This window comes from Arachis ipaensis, chromosome B3, assembly GCF_059453495.1.
Source record: "Arachis ipaensis isolate K30076 ecotype BB chromosome B3, ASM5945349v1, whole genome shotgun sequence".
Taxonomy (NCBI): Eukaryota; Viridiplantae; Streptophyta; class Magnoliopsida; order Fabales; family Fabaceae; genus Arachis; species Arachis ipaensis.
The window spans coordinates 24,941,339-24,956,077 of NC_142438.1; the positions used below are offsets into that span (position 1 = coordinate 24,941,339).

Consider the following 14,739-nt stretch of genomic DNA (forward strand, 5'->3'; position numbering starts at 1 on the left):
ATCGGATCGTATCCGCAAATTTTCGGATCGGATGCAGATATTTACCGCGGATTTGCGGATACGATCCGTTCCATGAACACCACTGGACAAACACATTAGAAGGAAAAAAGTACGTTACAACTTCTTAAAAGCTTCTTTTTTTGTGTGGCTAATTTTTCTCTATGCAAAAGCAGAAGTGATTTTATTCAGAAAACCACGTATACAAGAAGCTATAATTTCTAACTTCTGCATTACATTAATTGGCTTTTAGCCATTGACATTCAATATTTATTTTTCTTTTACCAACTTTATCCTTTATACATATTATTGTATTATTTATAGAATTTTTATTATTTCTCTTTATATATGAGTTTTTTATTATTATTTATTATTTATACTTTTTATTAATTTTTGTTTGATATTATATATTTTTATAATAGTACTTTTTATGCATTATATTTATTATTATTTTTTTATAATATAATTTATTGATCCCATTAGATAAAATAAATTAAACAAAAAAATTAACTATAAATAATAATAATAATAAAAAATTATAGCATACTAAAAAAGAGTATTGAGAATACTAAAAATATACTATATAAAAATATATAAGAAGAAAATATTAAAAAAATTAAACATATAAAAAAAAAACATTATAATTTAATGTCATATTCTTTTTAGTAATTATCTATCTAAAAGTGATATTTTAACTAATATTATCCAAATAATATTTATTTTATCAAAATCAATTTTAACATAGAGCGTCAAACATAAATTATATTGACACAAACTTAATTCTATTCAAAATCAAATCTATAAAATCACTTTTATTCAATTGACCAACCACAATCCAAACACACACTAATAAGTCAGATTACATGTGAGAAAGCAAACGATTGAGTGAGAAAAACGTGAAAAATAAAAAAGTAATAATTAACAAGAACGCAAGGAGAGAAAAGGTTGCTCCAACTAAATACACTGGACGAATTCTGGCATGCTACCTTTGAGAATGCCAAAGTCTACAGGGAAAGGGCAGAGAAGTGGCATGATAGGAAGATAGTCTCGAGTTTTCGAATCTGGCCAGAAAGTTTTGCTATTCAATTCTAGGCTCAAGGGATGTACTTTCCTCCCCAAAACTATTGGGATCAACTTAACAACTCAATAGGGGAGCTAAGTTCAAATGTGGAGCAACTGAGGGTGGAGTATCAAGACCACGCCACTATCATCCATGAAATAAGAGAAGATCAAAGAGTTATGAGGGAAGAACAACAAAGGCAAGGAAGAGACATAGAGGAGCTTAAATGCTCCATTGGATTCACTAGAGGGAGTAGTAGCCGCCGTCACTAAGGTGATCTCGTTCCCTTAATCACATTGCCTAAGTTTTTTTTCTGTTTTCCATCTGGTGTTATATCTTATTGTCTGTTTCTAGTGCATGATTATCTTTATTCATGTCTTAAGGCTATGAAATATTCCATATATTTCTCACCTTGCTTAAAAGAAAATTTTATTTGAAAAAGAAAAGTGAGATAGTTGAATTTCGAGTTATATATTAAGAATAGTTCAATTATCTTGATGTGGTGGTATTACTTTTATTTTCTGAATGCATGAATAAACAGTGCATATTTGATGTTGGAGTTAAAGAACGTTGGCTCTTGAAAGAATGGTGATAAAAGTGAAGTATTATTGGTAATCTGAAAAATTCAAAAATTGATTTTTGAAGTAAGAAAAAGCACCAAAAAGTAAAAAGCAATAAACGAAAAAAGAAAAAAGAAAAAAAAAAGCAAAGAGAATGCAAAAAAAGAAAAAAAGTCAATAGCTCTTTAAACCAAAAAGCAAGAGCAATGATCCAAGGCTTTGAGCATCAATGGTTAGGAGGGCCTAAAAGAAACAAAATCTTGGCCTAAAAAGTTCAAATGAACTCCTCTCACTAATTATATGCTTATGGTGTGAAGGTGTCAAGTGAAAATGTTGAGACTGAGCAGTTAAAGTCGTGATCCAAAGTAAAAAGAGTGTGGTTAAGAACTCCGGACACCAATGGCTGGGATTCTAGCAAAGCTGAATCACAATCCGAAAGGGTTCACCCAGTTAAGTGTCTGTGGCGTTTATGTATCCGGTGGTAATACTGTAAAACAAAGTGCTTAGGGTCACGACCAAGACTCAAAAGAAGATGTGTTCAATAATAAAAAGAACTAAACTAGGAGAGTAAATAATATCATCTGGATTCTAATTTTCTAAATATGCCAATCATTCTGAGCTTTAAAGGAAACTGAGATGTCAAAACTATTCAAAAGTAAAAAGCTACTAGTCCCACTCATCTAATTGAAACTAAGCTTCATTGAGAACTCTGAGATTTATTGTATCCTTCTCTTTTTTTTAATCCTACTTGTTTTTGGTTGCTTGGGGACAAACAACAGTTTAAGTTTGGTGTTCTGATGAGCGGATATTTTATATGATTTTTGACATCATTTTCATATAGTTTTCATTATGTTTTGTTTAAGTTTTATTATATTTTCATAGGTTTTAGTGCAAAATTCATATTTTTGGATTCCACTGAGTTTGTGTATTTTATGGTAATTTCAGGTATTTTCTGGCTGAAATTAAAGAGCTTTGGCAAAAGTCTGATTCAGAGAAAGGACTGCAAATGTTATCGGATTCTGACCTCCATGTACTCGAAGGAGAATTTCTGGAGCTACAGAAATCCAAATGGAGCGCTCTCAACGGCATTATAAAGCTAACATCCAGGACTTTCCAGAAATATTTAATAGTTTATGCTTTTCTCTAGAATTGAAGGCCCAAAACTGGCATTCAACGCCAGCTACCTACCCCATTCATGGCATTGGATGCCCAAAAGGGAGCAGCTAGCGTTCAAACGCCCAAAAAGAAGTCCAAAGCCAGCGTTCAACGCCCAAGAGGGAGTACCACACGTGAAGACACCCTTAGCTCAGCCCAAACACTCACCAAATGGGCCTCAGAAGTGGATTTTCGCACTACAAGACCATTCTATCATATTTTTGTACTTCTTAGTCATTAGATTAGTATATATAGGAGAAGATCAACTATGTTTAGGATCTCTCCAGCATATCTTCTTCACGCACTTTTACATTCGAACCTTTCATTGTAAGCTATGAGTCACTAACCTCCTAGGTTAAGGTTAGGAGCTCTGCTGACTTACTGACCACAGGAAGAAGATGGAACAGAGAGCTTATCGAATTAATCTTTTTCCCTTAAATAAGAACTCACATCCTCTCTATAGAGCTGAATAATAACAGCAAGGACTCTCTAATTTGGGCCTTGAACTCCAAGAAGTAATATGATGTGGCATCTGGATATGTGGTTGCGTACGGCTTGCGCATGAGCCGATCAATCAGCTACCTGGAATCATGCAAAACCCAAGAAGCTGGAGAAAAAAATTTGGGGCTTACAGTTACCAACGAAGATTAAATCTTTTTGTGGAGAGCTGTACATGAAAGATTACCTGTACTGAGCCTCATCCACTAGCATTTCCAATCGACTCCACCTTTGTGTCCCAGATGTAAATTAACCCAGGAAACCATCATCCACTACCTTCGATGGTGCGACCCTGCTCAGGAGGTACGGAGAGCAGTTGATTTGAAGCTGGTGCAGCCATTGAAAAGTGGTTCCCCTTTTGTGGAGTGGTGGACCCAGGTACTATTAGGTGCTAGAAATGGGAGAGAAGGTGACGATGCCCTCAACATCTTCACTGCTCTTTGTTGGGCATTCTGGAAAACACGTAATAAAGAAGTGTTTGAAAATGAAAAAACTCCTGTCCAACAGGTCTCGAGCTTAGCAAGGAAAATTTGCCAAGAGATGAATAGAAGACAAATTTCCTAATTTTTTAATGTATTTTTCTTTCTTTAGTTTATTAGTTATTATTGTAGTCACTTATGACTTCAATTGGGAGAACTCCACTACTATTTCTTTGATCTCACATTGAACTTTGTATCACTTTCTTAAAATAATGCAATTACCTTCACATTTGGAAAAAAACCTACTATTTCTAGAAGGAAAAATGCAAGTGAAAATAAAAGTTATATAAGATGGAATAATGAAATTGATGTTCATAGCAACAATAAAAAAGTAAAGTATAATTATTGCTCAAAATCTATCAATGGAGGAATTTTTATGAAGTTTTGATTGTGTTCTAAATTAAACTAAATGCATACTTGTAGAAAATTTGAATGTATTCTAACATACTATTTTAATTTATTACGTGTTGTAGTTGAAATTATTACGTGTTTTAAAAAAGTATATATATATGGAAAAGTCTAGAGGGCCAGCAACTTTTGTATTTTGTGGCCAGCACTTAACCATCAAAGAAAAAGTATATGATTTCCCACCATTGAATGTAATCTCACACTATTGAATACACTATTGATGGCCAATTAATGGTTACAAAATACAAAAATTGCTGACCCCTAACACTCTTATATATATATATATATATATATATATATATATATATATATATATATATATATATATATATATATATATATATATATATATATATATATATATTACAAAATGCGTAATGGTAAACTCGTATGAATTTACGAATCAAGTCTAAATCAGCTCCATCGAGTTTAACCACCTTGCTCTTCACTCAATCAATTTAATATATGGTGTAAATGTAAAGGTTTCCTGGGGTTGAGTGCGCGCAGGAAGATAGAACAAAAAGAACAATAACAGAAAATTAGGGCTGTATGCTGCAACTCATTGGTAAAATGGAATATTGGTATGATTTTAATCGTCTCAAGACAAAAAGACCAGAAAAATTGATGATACACCTATTATTCCTTGTTTCGACTGAGATCAAGACTTGTCCCAAAAGTTACAGGATACAAACCAATTTGCGTTATTTCATTACTGCTGCGATGCTCAAAAGGAGAAATGCAAGCTCATTTGCTTCTGAACCTTAGTTCCCAGGAAACAGAAAAGCTAGCAAGGTTCAAATAAAAGCTTCTATAGTCTTGTATTCACTCAAAACAAAACCTAGTAGCTTTGATAAACCATTCATTCTTGAATGGCTGCAGGGCCATTGACCTCCTGCAGAACAGCAAAAAGTAATTAACAGAACAAAGAAATTCAAAAGTCTATAGCAGAATTAGCGACTACCTTATTCTCAATCACCACCTCATCAGGAATTTCCAGTCTCAAGCCAGGTTTTGCAGTAATAGCCACTTGCCCCTGACAGGTGTGTCACAGAAAAAGCAATTGTTAGTCATAACACTTGCCCTTTCCAAATATATAAAATATATAAGATTTTGAGGCATTATATACACCAAAACTCCATGATTCATTTATCACTTAAACTTGGAAATAGAAAAAGTATAGTTTTTTCTTAAATTTTGAAGAAAGAAGGGGCCCGGGGGGGGGGGGGGTGGGGGTGATTTTATGAAACACACAGCACAACACACTGCACTACAAAATCAAATGCAATTTATGTATCCAACACGCATATCATGCCAAAGAGAAAACATAATATCTATTATACCTTGAAAGTAATATTAGCTCCAAACCACACATTGCCTCTCACGGTCAAACTATCTAAACCAACGATGCTTGGAATGGATTTGAAGCGACTTTGAAAGTCACCAACCTGGGAATGAAACAGAAGATTCATAATAAAAAAGGAATAGCTAGGCAAAGGTATGACAAGAAACCAGTATATCATCTTCACCTTTTGAAATTCAGGTCCCAGATCTATCACAGGATTTAGAGGGTTAGTCCTAGCTGGATTACGAGTTAAGACACCTTCTTTACATGTGTAAAGATCTGACTGCAAGAATACATATTTGGGGAGAGTGGAAATTAGTCAAATAGAACAAAGTATGCTTCTGAGTAACAGAATGTACAAATTACATGTACATCAGGCCAGAATCACCTGTAGCAGAAGTAAATCTGACGTTGCATCCAGGGGAAGAAAACGTGGTTCAGGTACACTGACACCAATCAATTTATCGAAGAACTGGCATCCAAACAAAGAAGCCTACACTTAAAAGACCAACTAAGAAATTCATATCTAGCAGAAAACAACTTGTAATACCAGTCAGCAGCTTCTTTTCTTAATCATTTTCTTTTAGGAAGACAGTTATGAGAGACTTTAAAACTCACTATGGATCAAAACAAGAATAAGTTTCCTAGTAAGACAGGTGCCACTAGAGCATAAGGCGTCTAAAATCAACCAACAATTTAGTATCCACTCTAACTAAGCCTTGTTAACTCAAATATTACATTATACTTAATGGTACTGTGCATATGTGCATAGCATTAGCAATACTAATTCCTTACAGATCAATACAATACAAATGAGATTCAATATACACGGTCACATACACATCATAAGTCAGTAAACCCTAAAAATATACAACAGAACCTGCATCATTAAAGGCATGTGTTATCAACATGCAGTCTAAAATTTATTTCTTGGTGCAGAGCCCAAAGGATTAGTGAACAGGTGTACTACAAGCCAATCAGCCTATGTAGTTCATATTCTAACTCCTTAGTGACCTGGTCCACCTCTTCCTTACCTCCAATCAAAGGATATGTGGGATTGCACATAGAAGGTGCCTTGCAAACAACAACAACAACAACAACAAAGCCTTGTCCCACTAAGTGGGGTCGGCTACATGAATCAAACGACGCCATTGTGCTCTGTCATGTATCATGTCTACAGAGAGACCGTTTACATGTAGGTCTCGTTTGACCACCTCATGGATGGTCTTCTTAGGTCTTCCTCTGCCTTTCGCCCTTTGTTCATCGTCCATCTCATCCACCCTCCTAACTGGATATTCTATCGGTCTTCTTCTCACATGTCCAAACCACCTGAGACGCGATTCAACCATCTTTTCCACAATTGGTGCAACTCAAACTTTCTCCCTTATATCTTCATTCCTTATTTTATCCAATCGCGTATGACCACTCATCCATCTCAATATTTTCATTTCTGCCACACTCAGCTTATGTTCGTGCTCCCCTTTAGCCGCCCAACACTCCATACCATACAGCATAGCCGGTCTTATAGCGGTGCGATAGAATTTACCTTTAAGTTTTAAAGACACTTTTTTGTCGCATATAAAACCAGATGCACTCCGCCATTTTGACCAACCTGCTTGGATCCTATGATTTACATCCTGTTCAATCTCTCCATTGTCCTGTATGATGCACCCAAGATACTTAAAACATTTAACTTTTCGTAGGGTGTTTTCTCCAATCTTCACCTCTATATTGGGGTTTTCCCTTCTCAGACTGAACTTACATTCCATATATTCCGTCTTGCTACGGCTTTTGCACAGACCATACACTTCTAAAGCTTCTCTCCATAACTCCAACTTCTTATTTAGGTCTTCCCTTGACTCTCCCATAAGGACGATATCATCGGCAAAAAGCATGCACCATGGCACAGGCTCTTGGATGTGCTCTGTGAGTACTTCCAAGACTAATGTGAAAAGGTATGGACTTAAGGATGATCCCTGGTGTAATCCTATACCAATAGAAAATTCCTCTGTCACACCACCTTGAGTCTTCACACTAGTTGTGGCCCCATCATACATATCTTTAATTGCCCGAATATATGCGATCCTTACTCTCCTCTTTTCTAAAACCTTCCATAAGACATCCCTTGGTACTCTATCATACGCTTTTTCCAAATCAATAAACACCATATGTAGATCCCTTTTATTACTACGATACCTCTCCATCATCCTTCTTAATAGGTATATCGCTTCAGTGGTAGATCTGCCTGGCATAAATCCAAATTGGTTCTCTGTTACTTGTGTCTCTTTTCTCAACCTCCGTTCTATCACCCTTTCCCACAACTTCATAGTATGACTCATAAGCTTAATCCCTCTATAGTTTCCGCAGCTTTGTATATCCCCCTTATTCTTGTAGATAGGTACCAAGGTGCTCTTTCTCCACTCATCAGGCATCTTCTTAGACCTTAAAATCTCATTAAAAAGTATGGTTAACCAGTTGATGCCTTTTTCTCCAAGACCCTTCCAAACCTCAATCGGGATATTATCAGGTCCTACTGCCCTACCATTTTTCATCTGCTTTAGAGCCTCTTTTACCTCGAAGTCTCGAATCCTTCGATAGTAGTCAAAGTTTTGATCTTCTTCCCTTGTGCATAAACGACCAAGGCTCGGAAGAGTCTTCTGTCCCTCATTAAATAACTCGTAGAAGTAGCTCTTCCACCTTTCATTAATCTTCTCCTCTTGAGCTAACACCTCTCCATCCTTATCCTTTATGCACTTAACCTGATCTAAATCTCTCGTTCTTCTTTCCCGGCTCTTTGCGATTCTATATATACCTTTTTCTCCTTCTTTCGTGCCCAAAGACTGGTAGAGACCCTCATATGCTCTTGTTCTTGCTTCACTTACAGCCACTTTTGTCTCTTTCTTAGCCGCCTTATATTTTTCCCAATTATCTGCATTGTGGCATAAAGACCACTCTTTGAAGCATCCCCTTTTTATCTTTATCTTTTCTTGTATACTCGCATTCCACCACCAGGACTCCTTGTCTCTTGGTCCTATTCCTTTAGATTCACCAAAACTTTCTTTTGCTGTTCTTCTAATAACTTCTGCCATCTCCCTCCACATCTCTTCCGCGCTTCCATTTCCATCCCACTTTGCCTCTTCTCCTACCCGTCTTAGGAAGCTTCTTTGTTCCTTAGAAGGTGCCTTGCAAACATTTGTCAAAAAAGCAAAGCACGTATTCTAGGGACAAAGAAGCAGCAGCTACAAATAAACATCCAAGTTCCTACAGATCTTGCTCATACATTTTAAAGGATAGGGACAAAGAAGCAGCAGCTACAAATAAACACAACAATATTATGCATATACCTGCATTACTGATCCATCTGCTATTTCTTGCACAAGTGTTTTATCATGGTCATTTTTGTGCGAGCAGTAACCCCTTGAATTCAATTTTATAGAAGATCACAGAAGGGTAATGATAGATAGGGAATGATACCTTCGAAACTGAGGACTTCTTTTGCTTCAGTTTATGCGAGTCAACAAGCCTCTTAATGGCACTTAAACTCACCCACCTACACGGGGATAGGACAAATTACCACAATTTGTAAATTTTGGTTAGAGATTACACAAAAAGAACCAGCATTTGACTCACGTGTTTGTTGTATCTATTAGTTTGAAATTTTCCTTCAATGTATGAACCAGCAGATATAGACCAACAAAAGGAAAAATTAGAATATAATATAATATTCCCATGAGTCTTGTCAGAATCACAATATAAAAACATCAAGGACAACCTCATAAAATAAAACAAGGTAATTTTGAGCAGTGATTATTTGGAAAACGGAATTTACAACTTACATGTTTGGTTTGGTTCTGAGCAATTTCCCAAAGCTACAGAAATTACAACAATATTCTTACAGGTTAGCAGCTGCCAAATTACCTCAACAACCTTATCAGCATTTGACAAGAACCAGTAGGTCGTGATTCCTATAACTTAAGATCTAAATCAGAATATGTGTGTGTGTGTATGTTTCAACTCAACTATGATACAGAATATTACCAAACGGGTAAACTAGCATAAATTATACGCTTAATGAATCTATTAATCCCCGAACATTTTGGGAAAATTATAATAAGCCCTTAAACTTTGAAAATTTATGAGTAAGTTCCTAAATTTACAAAATGTTTGTAAGGTCCTTGGACACTTACGTTCATTGAAAAATTTGTCAATGATAATGAAAAATTCTCGGAAATAAACTTAATCGGAAAATAGCACACAAGATTAGATCTTAGAATAGCCCAAGGACTAAGAGAGTTAATTACCCAAAAATTCACAGGCTTGCTGATCTGGTATTCAATAATTAGCACAAAGCATAAATAATAAAGAGGGTGATGTATGCAGGAAAGGCTGAAGACAAAGGATATAAACCTTGAAATTCATTGGAGTTGAAATTAAATTAAATGAATTGCTTGGTGTCACCTGGAAAGAGAGAAAAGACATGAGACAAGAAACTCCGATACCTTAAAAGGAAGGTTGTAGTCTTACACATAATAATGAGAACATAAATCTGTACCTCCATGCAACACTCAATATCATTTGTCACCAAATGATTTAGTATATCTACAAGATGCAGTCAAGGTAGACAGCAATCAAAATATTTGAATCTAAATGCTAGTCAAGAAGCAGTGACTTGCAAGAAATAATTTTAGTGACAAAAATAAAAATTATAAGGATACTTGGATCAATGACGGTAGCCACATTATCCTTGTTGATCAAAAGGATATACTCCTTACCCTGGAAAACATTATTTAAAAACCTAGTCAACAAGTAACAAACGATATAAGTGCATCACACATATATGTACACATTTTAATTATGGCCTTGTGTTGTAAGTAATTCCATCCAAGTTCCTACAGATCTTGCTCATACATTTTAAAGGATAGGGACAAAAGAAGAATGCTCAACTGCAAAGGAAATTCATACCTGTGATAGTAAAAAATCAAGGGTTCCACTAGTCATCAGCGAACGAAATATATCACCGTTATAAAAAGGATGTCCTCTGACATATAAAGTTAACATATTGATATAAGACATTAAAGTATTTACCATGTAATCCAACTTTCTCATCGCAGAACATAAAATTCAATAAATTGGAATATCAATGCTGCCAAATTTCTCCAATTTACGCTTTTATTTGATAATGATAATTGGACCATTTGATAATTTTGTATTTCTATTAATGACTACTTAATATTAACATCTGTAATATATAGCTACAGCCAAATATATGTTTGAAGTAATATCATAAAACTCAAGGTTTGTTATATACATAGCTAATTAGAAACTAGGGACCTAACTCTAATTGAGTGAAAGATGGGCTAGGGTGGGTTTTATAACTAACTTGCCTAGTTGGAAAGTGAATGCAGGAGAGTGGGCATTCTGTTATGAGAGCGAGGTGGGAACAGTAAAAGGATATGAGAAGTAGTGAGAGGGGATGGGAAAATAGAGACAAAAGATAGGATCAGATTCTAGGAGAGATTCAGGTCTCTCGAATACCTGATATCTTTGTTTTACCTTCTTTTACTGAATAATAATAACCAATAATGGGAAATTGGGTGATATCTCACTGATATCACTGCATCTCCCCTGCCCTTCAACTACCCCTGGAGAGCCACTGATATCACTTATATCACTCTATCAACACTGACCGAGCGGTAGCCACTTTGCTATCGGCTATCAGTATTCGGTATTCACCTTAATCCAGCCTACTACCCGATGTGGGACGTTGGACATCCCATAATACCCAAGTCCCTAAGAAGGTACTATAGTGTACCATGACAATAATATTCAATCTGTCATTCCAATATTTTATAAGAAACCATACTTAACTATCTTCTATAATCCCACATCGTATGACACGTGAAGGCAGACTATATCATGGTATCAAAAATAAAGAAACTACAAAAGCCTATGTTACAAACACTTTTACATGGCAAACTAAATTCACAAGATGTCAGGTAGAACATAATATGTAGCTGGACGTATTTTTGTAGATTCATATAAATCAACTACATCTATTTTGCTCACAACAAAACGAATTCAAGAAAGACAAGCTTCGCATAAATTTAAGTTACTGTTATAAAAGAAAGTACTACTGAAATGGTAATGGTAATGTTAATCTGAATACTATTAGAATCTCCAAAAACAATTTCTGCTGAAAGTTTAAATCTCTTAGTCTACAGGCATGCATGTGAACATATAGAGTCCAATTTCAGACATGGGTATTGTAAGGATGACATACACTTCCTCCTTGCTGTAATGTCCGGCTAATGATTCCAATTCTAGACCTTCACCTTCACCTTCACCCTATATACATGTGATGCATTGATAATTAGAAATCACATAATAACATCAATTAATAAAAAATATGAAACACATTCAAACCTGCTTAATCCTCTGTACATCAACAGTTGATCCCTGATACTTTTCCAACACCTAAACAGAAGGTTGAAGATTTTAATAATAAGTAATAACTAAGGTTGCAGAATCAAATAATGATATCGAAATCCAAATGGCAATTCACCTTTAGAGTATTGTCATGGGTGTCATCTTTGCTCAAAAGAAGCAATGGAACCTTGCATCCATACTTGGAGTATAGGGTCTTACAAACAAAGGCAACAGTAAATTAAAACCCTAAATAAAAGCAACAAATATGAAAGCTGGATATACTTCAACTCTGTGAGACGTGTGCTCAATCTGCACTATTGATAAAAGGTTGAAGTGGGATGTAATGAATAATTTAAAGAGAGTATTAAGCGTGTAACATGTGTGATTACCATACTCATATATTAAGAGTAAAAAACAAAAAAATTGAAGTCTGACGGCTCACCTGAATCTGGTTAATTATTAAATCCAGAAATGTAAGTCCATTGCGAATACCAACTGCAGATCTACACAGGGAAGAAAAACATCATTGGTGTAAAGCGTGAAATGTGGAATTAAAAGCAGAAGCAACAGGCGGAGGAAATATACACATCAAACATGTTGGGGGAGAAACAGAGAAAGGCTAACGAAGCCCTCCTAAAAAGAAGGTCTATTCAATTCTTGATTGCCTAAATGAAGTGAGCATTATACGAACAGCAAAAGAAGACTCTTACTTGGGGCCTTCCAAACCCATACCTCTTGGTGAGGCAGCATCGAACTTCAAAACAACAAGTTTGTCCAAAAGCTTCTTAGTTTCTTCCATATCTGCTACCAACGAGAAAATCGCTGAGCTCCAATTTTCAAGAGACAGTAATGAGGATCGATAGAGAAAATAGATGGCCTACCTTGAGACAAGGGAGGTAAAGTGGCGTAGGGGAAGACAGTTACGTCGAGGTTTGGCAAATTGTTCTTCGCAGCCTTACCTGCTTGAATTTGGAGAGGTGTTGCTTCTTTGAGCTTGCCCTTCTCTTTCTCAAGAAGGAGGGTCTTGGTGAGGAGGTTGCAGAACAAGTAGACAAACTGGACAGAAGGATTGGCGGGAACGGGATAAGCGACACGGGAGAATGAATGGAGGGGCATGGAGGAGTCGACAATGGCGACGACGGGGATGTGAAGATTGTGAGCCTCGTTGATGACGGAGGACTTGGAGTCGGTGTCGAGGATGAAGATGCAGTCGGGGGGCTGGGTGGGGGCCGAAGACGAGCTTCTTGTTGCGAGAGCGGAACTTCTTGGGGCTGTAGCTGTTGGTGAAGAAGCCGCCGGTGCGCCAGAGGGAGTTGGTGGAGGGGGAGTAGGAGCCGACGCGGGTGGTCATAAGGTGGAAGATGTGGTGGAAGAGAGGGTTGGTGTTGATGAACATGAACCGACCGTTGCGGCTTGCAAGGGACTCCATGAAGTTCAGGGCGCTCCTCATGCATATCAGGGTTTTGTCCGAATCTATGATTGCCATCTTGTTCCTCATGCCATACGTGTACTCCTTCAGGTGATGCGCCGCCACTCTCCGCCCCATTTGTGCATTCGTGCTCAGCAGCTTCTGTATCACTATCGAATGCACCGTCATCCTTTCTTCCGATTCACGCTCGCTCTTAGGGTTTGGGGTTTATGCTTCTCCCTTCAGCCTCTTTTACCGCTAGTCTACTGCACTCCAAATCTCTTCTCTTCTTCCTTTTGCTATTTTACGAATTATGTTCTTCAGATGTTAATGTTAATTACAATATTTGGCCCAAGATTCTGAAAACCAGACCGGTCATCAAACCGCTTTAATCATTAGTTCACTGGTTCATTGGTCCAACCAGTCCAACCGGTGGTTCAACCGGAAAAACCGTTTTAGAACAGCAACGCGTGATGGAGAGGGAAGATTGTTGGCTATTTATCCATAGTTGATTCCAAAATCAGAACCACTTGTCTGTATAAAACTATAAATGTCTCTGAGAAAAACACAGTTTTGAAATATCAGAAAAATAAAATGTTTAAATTCCTATGCTGAATAAGAAGAATAAGTACACAACCAAATTGATAGAATCATAAAACTAAAATGAATAATATATAAATTAATTAATGGTTTTTGATTCCTCTGAGGATGCAATGTAGTTTCTCTTTCATTCCATGAAGCTAAGAAGGAATAACATTCTGATCACTAAACAACTAGACTAGAATGTTCCATTAGCAAGAAAAAATAGACAGAAACAGAATACGATTACCCCAGATAACAAAATCAGTTTTTTTCATCAACTTTGTGTGGAATCAAAAGAGAATCATGCAGAAGTATACAAGTTACACACCAGAAATAGTGAGAAGCAGCATAAGCAGTTTGAAGTAGGAGGAATAATAACACATACAAATATGCATTGAAAAAGTGCAAAATTTCAATAAACATTACTAAACAGAGGCAAGAAAGAACAATCATCATTCAGCAACAAACATTACAAACAGTAACAAGTAATCACACTATTACCAAATTAAAAAAGAATGAAAACCAGATAACCCTAATCATAAACACCATTACCAAATTAAATAAAAAATCAACCAAAAATCACTTTGCAAATCAAAAACTCAATCTCTTGAACTCAATAATTACATCAGTTATCCAACTAAATAATTGCATCACAGTTATCATAAACTGATTTCAAAGCCTAGAAGCAGAGTGAAATTAAAAACATGAAGCATATAATAAATCAAAAGATCACCAATTGCAATTTTTTTTAATAAGAACAGAAGTTAAGAACAATAAAAAATGAAAAAAGATTCAACAGTTTTCAACCCAATTTTAATAAAGCT

At 36.1% G+C, this 14,739-nt stretch overlaps 1 pseudogene across 1 annotated transcript; it reads right to left on the reverse strand.

Moving 5' to 3' along the window:
* Window positions 1-4,708: 4,708 nt before the first annotated feature.
* LOC107630020 (UTP--glucose-1-phosphate uridylyltransferase-like) lies at window positions 4,709-13,633 on the reverse strand (annotated as a pseudogene). Its single transcript, XR_015907419.1, has 18 exons — window positions 12,807-13,633; window positions 12,636-12,726; window positions 12,368-12,428; window positions 12,062-12,139; window positions 11,923-11,973; window positions 11,780-11,844; window positions 10,462-10,537; window positions 10,215-10,272; window positions 10,052-10,098; window positions 9,907-9,957; window positions 9,336-9,368; window positions 9,130-9,161; window positions 8,974-9,049; window positions 5,888-5,971; window positions 5,684-5,782; window positions 5,498-5,602; window positions 5,119-5,190; window positions 4,709-5,049 (listed from the first exon to the last, which is right to left on the reverse strand). The product of XR_015907419.1 is annotated as a UTP--glucose-1-phosphate uridylyltransferase-like (transcript).
* Window positions 13,634-14,739: the final 1,106 nt, after the last annotated feature.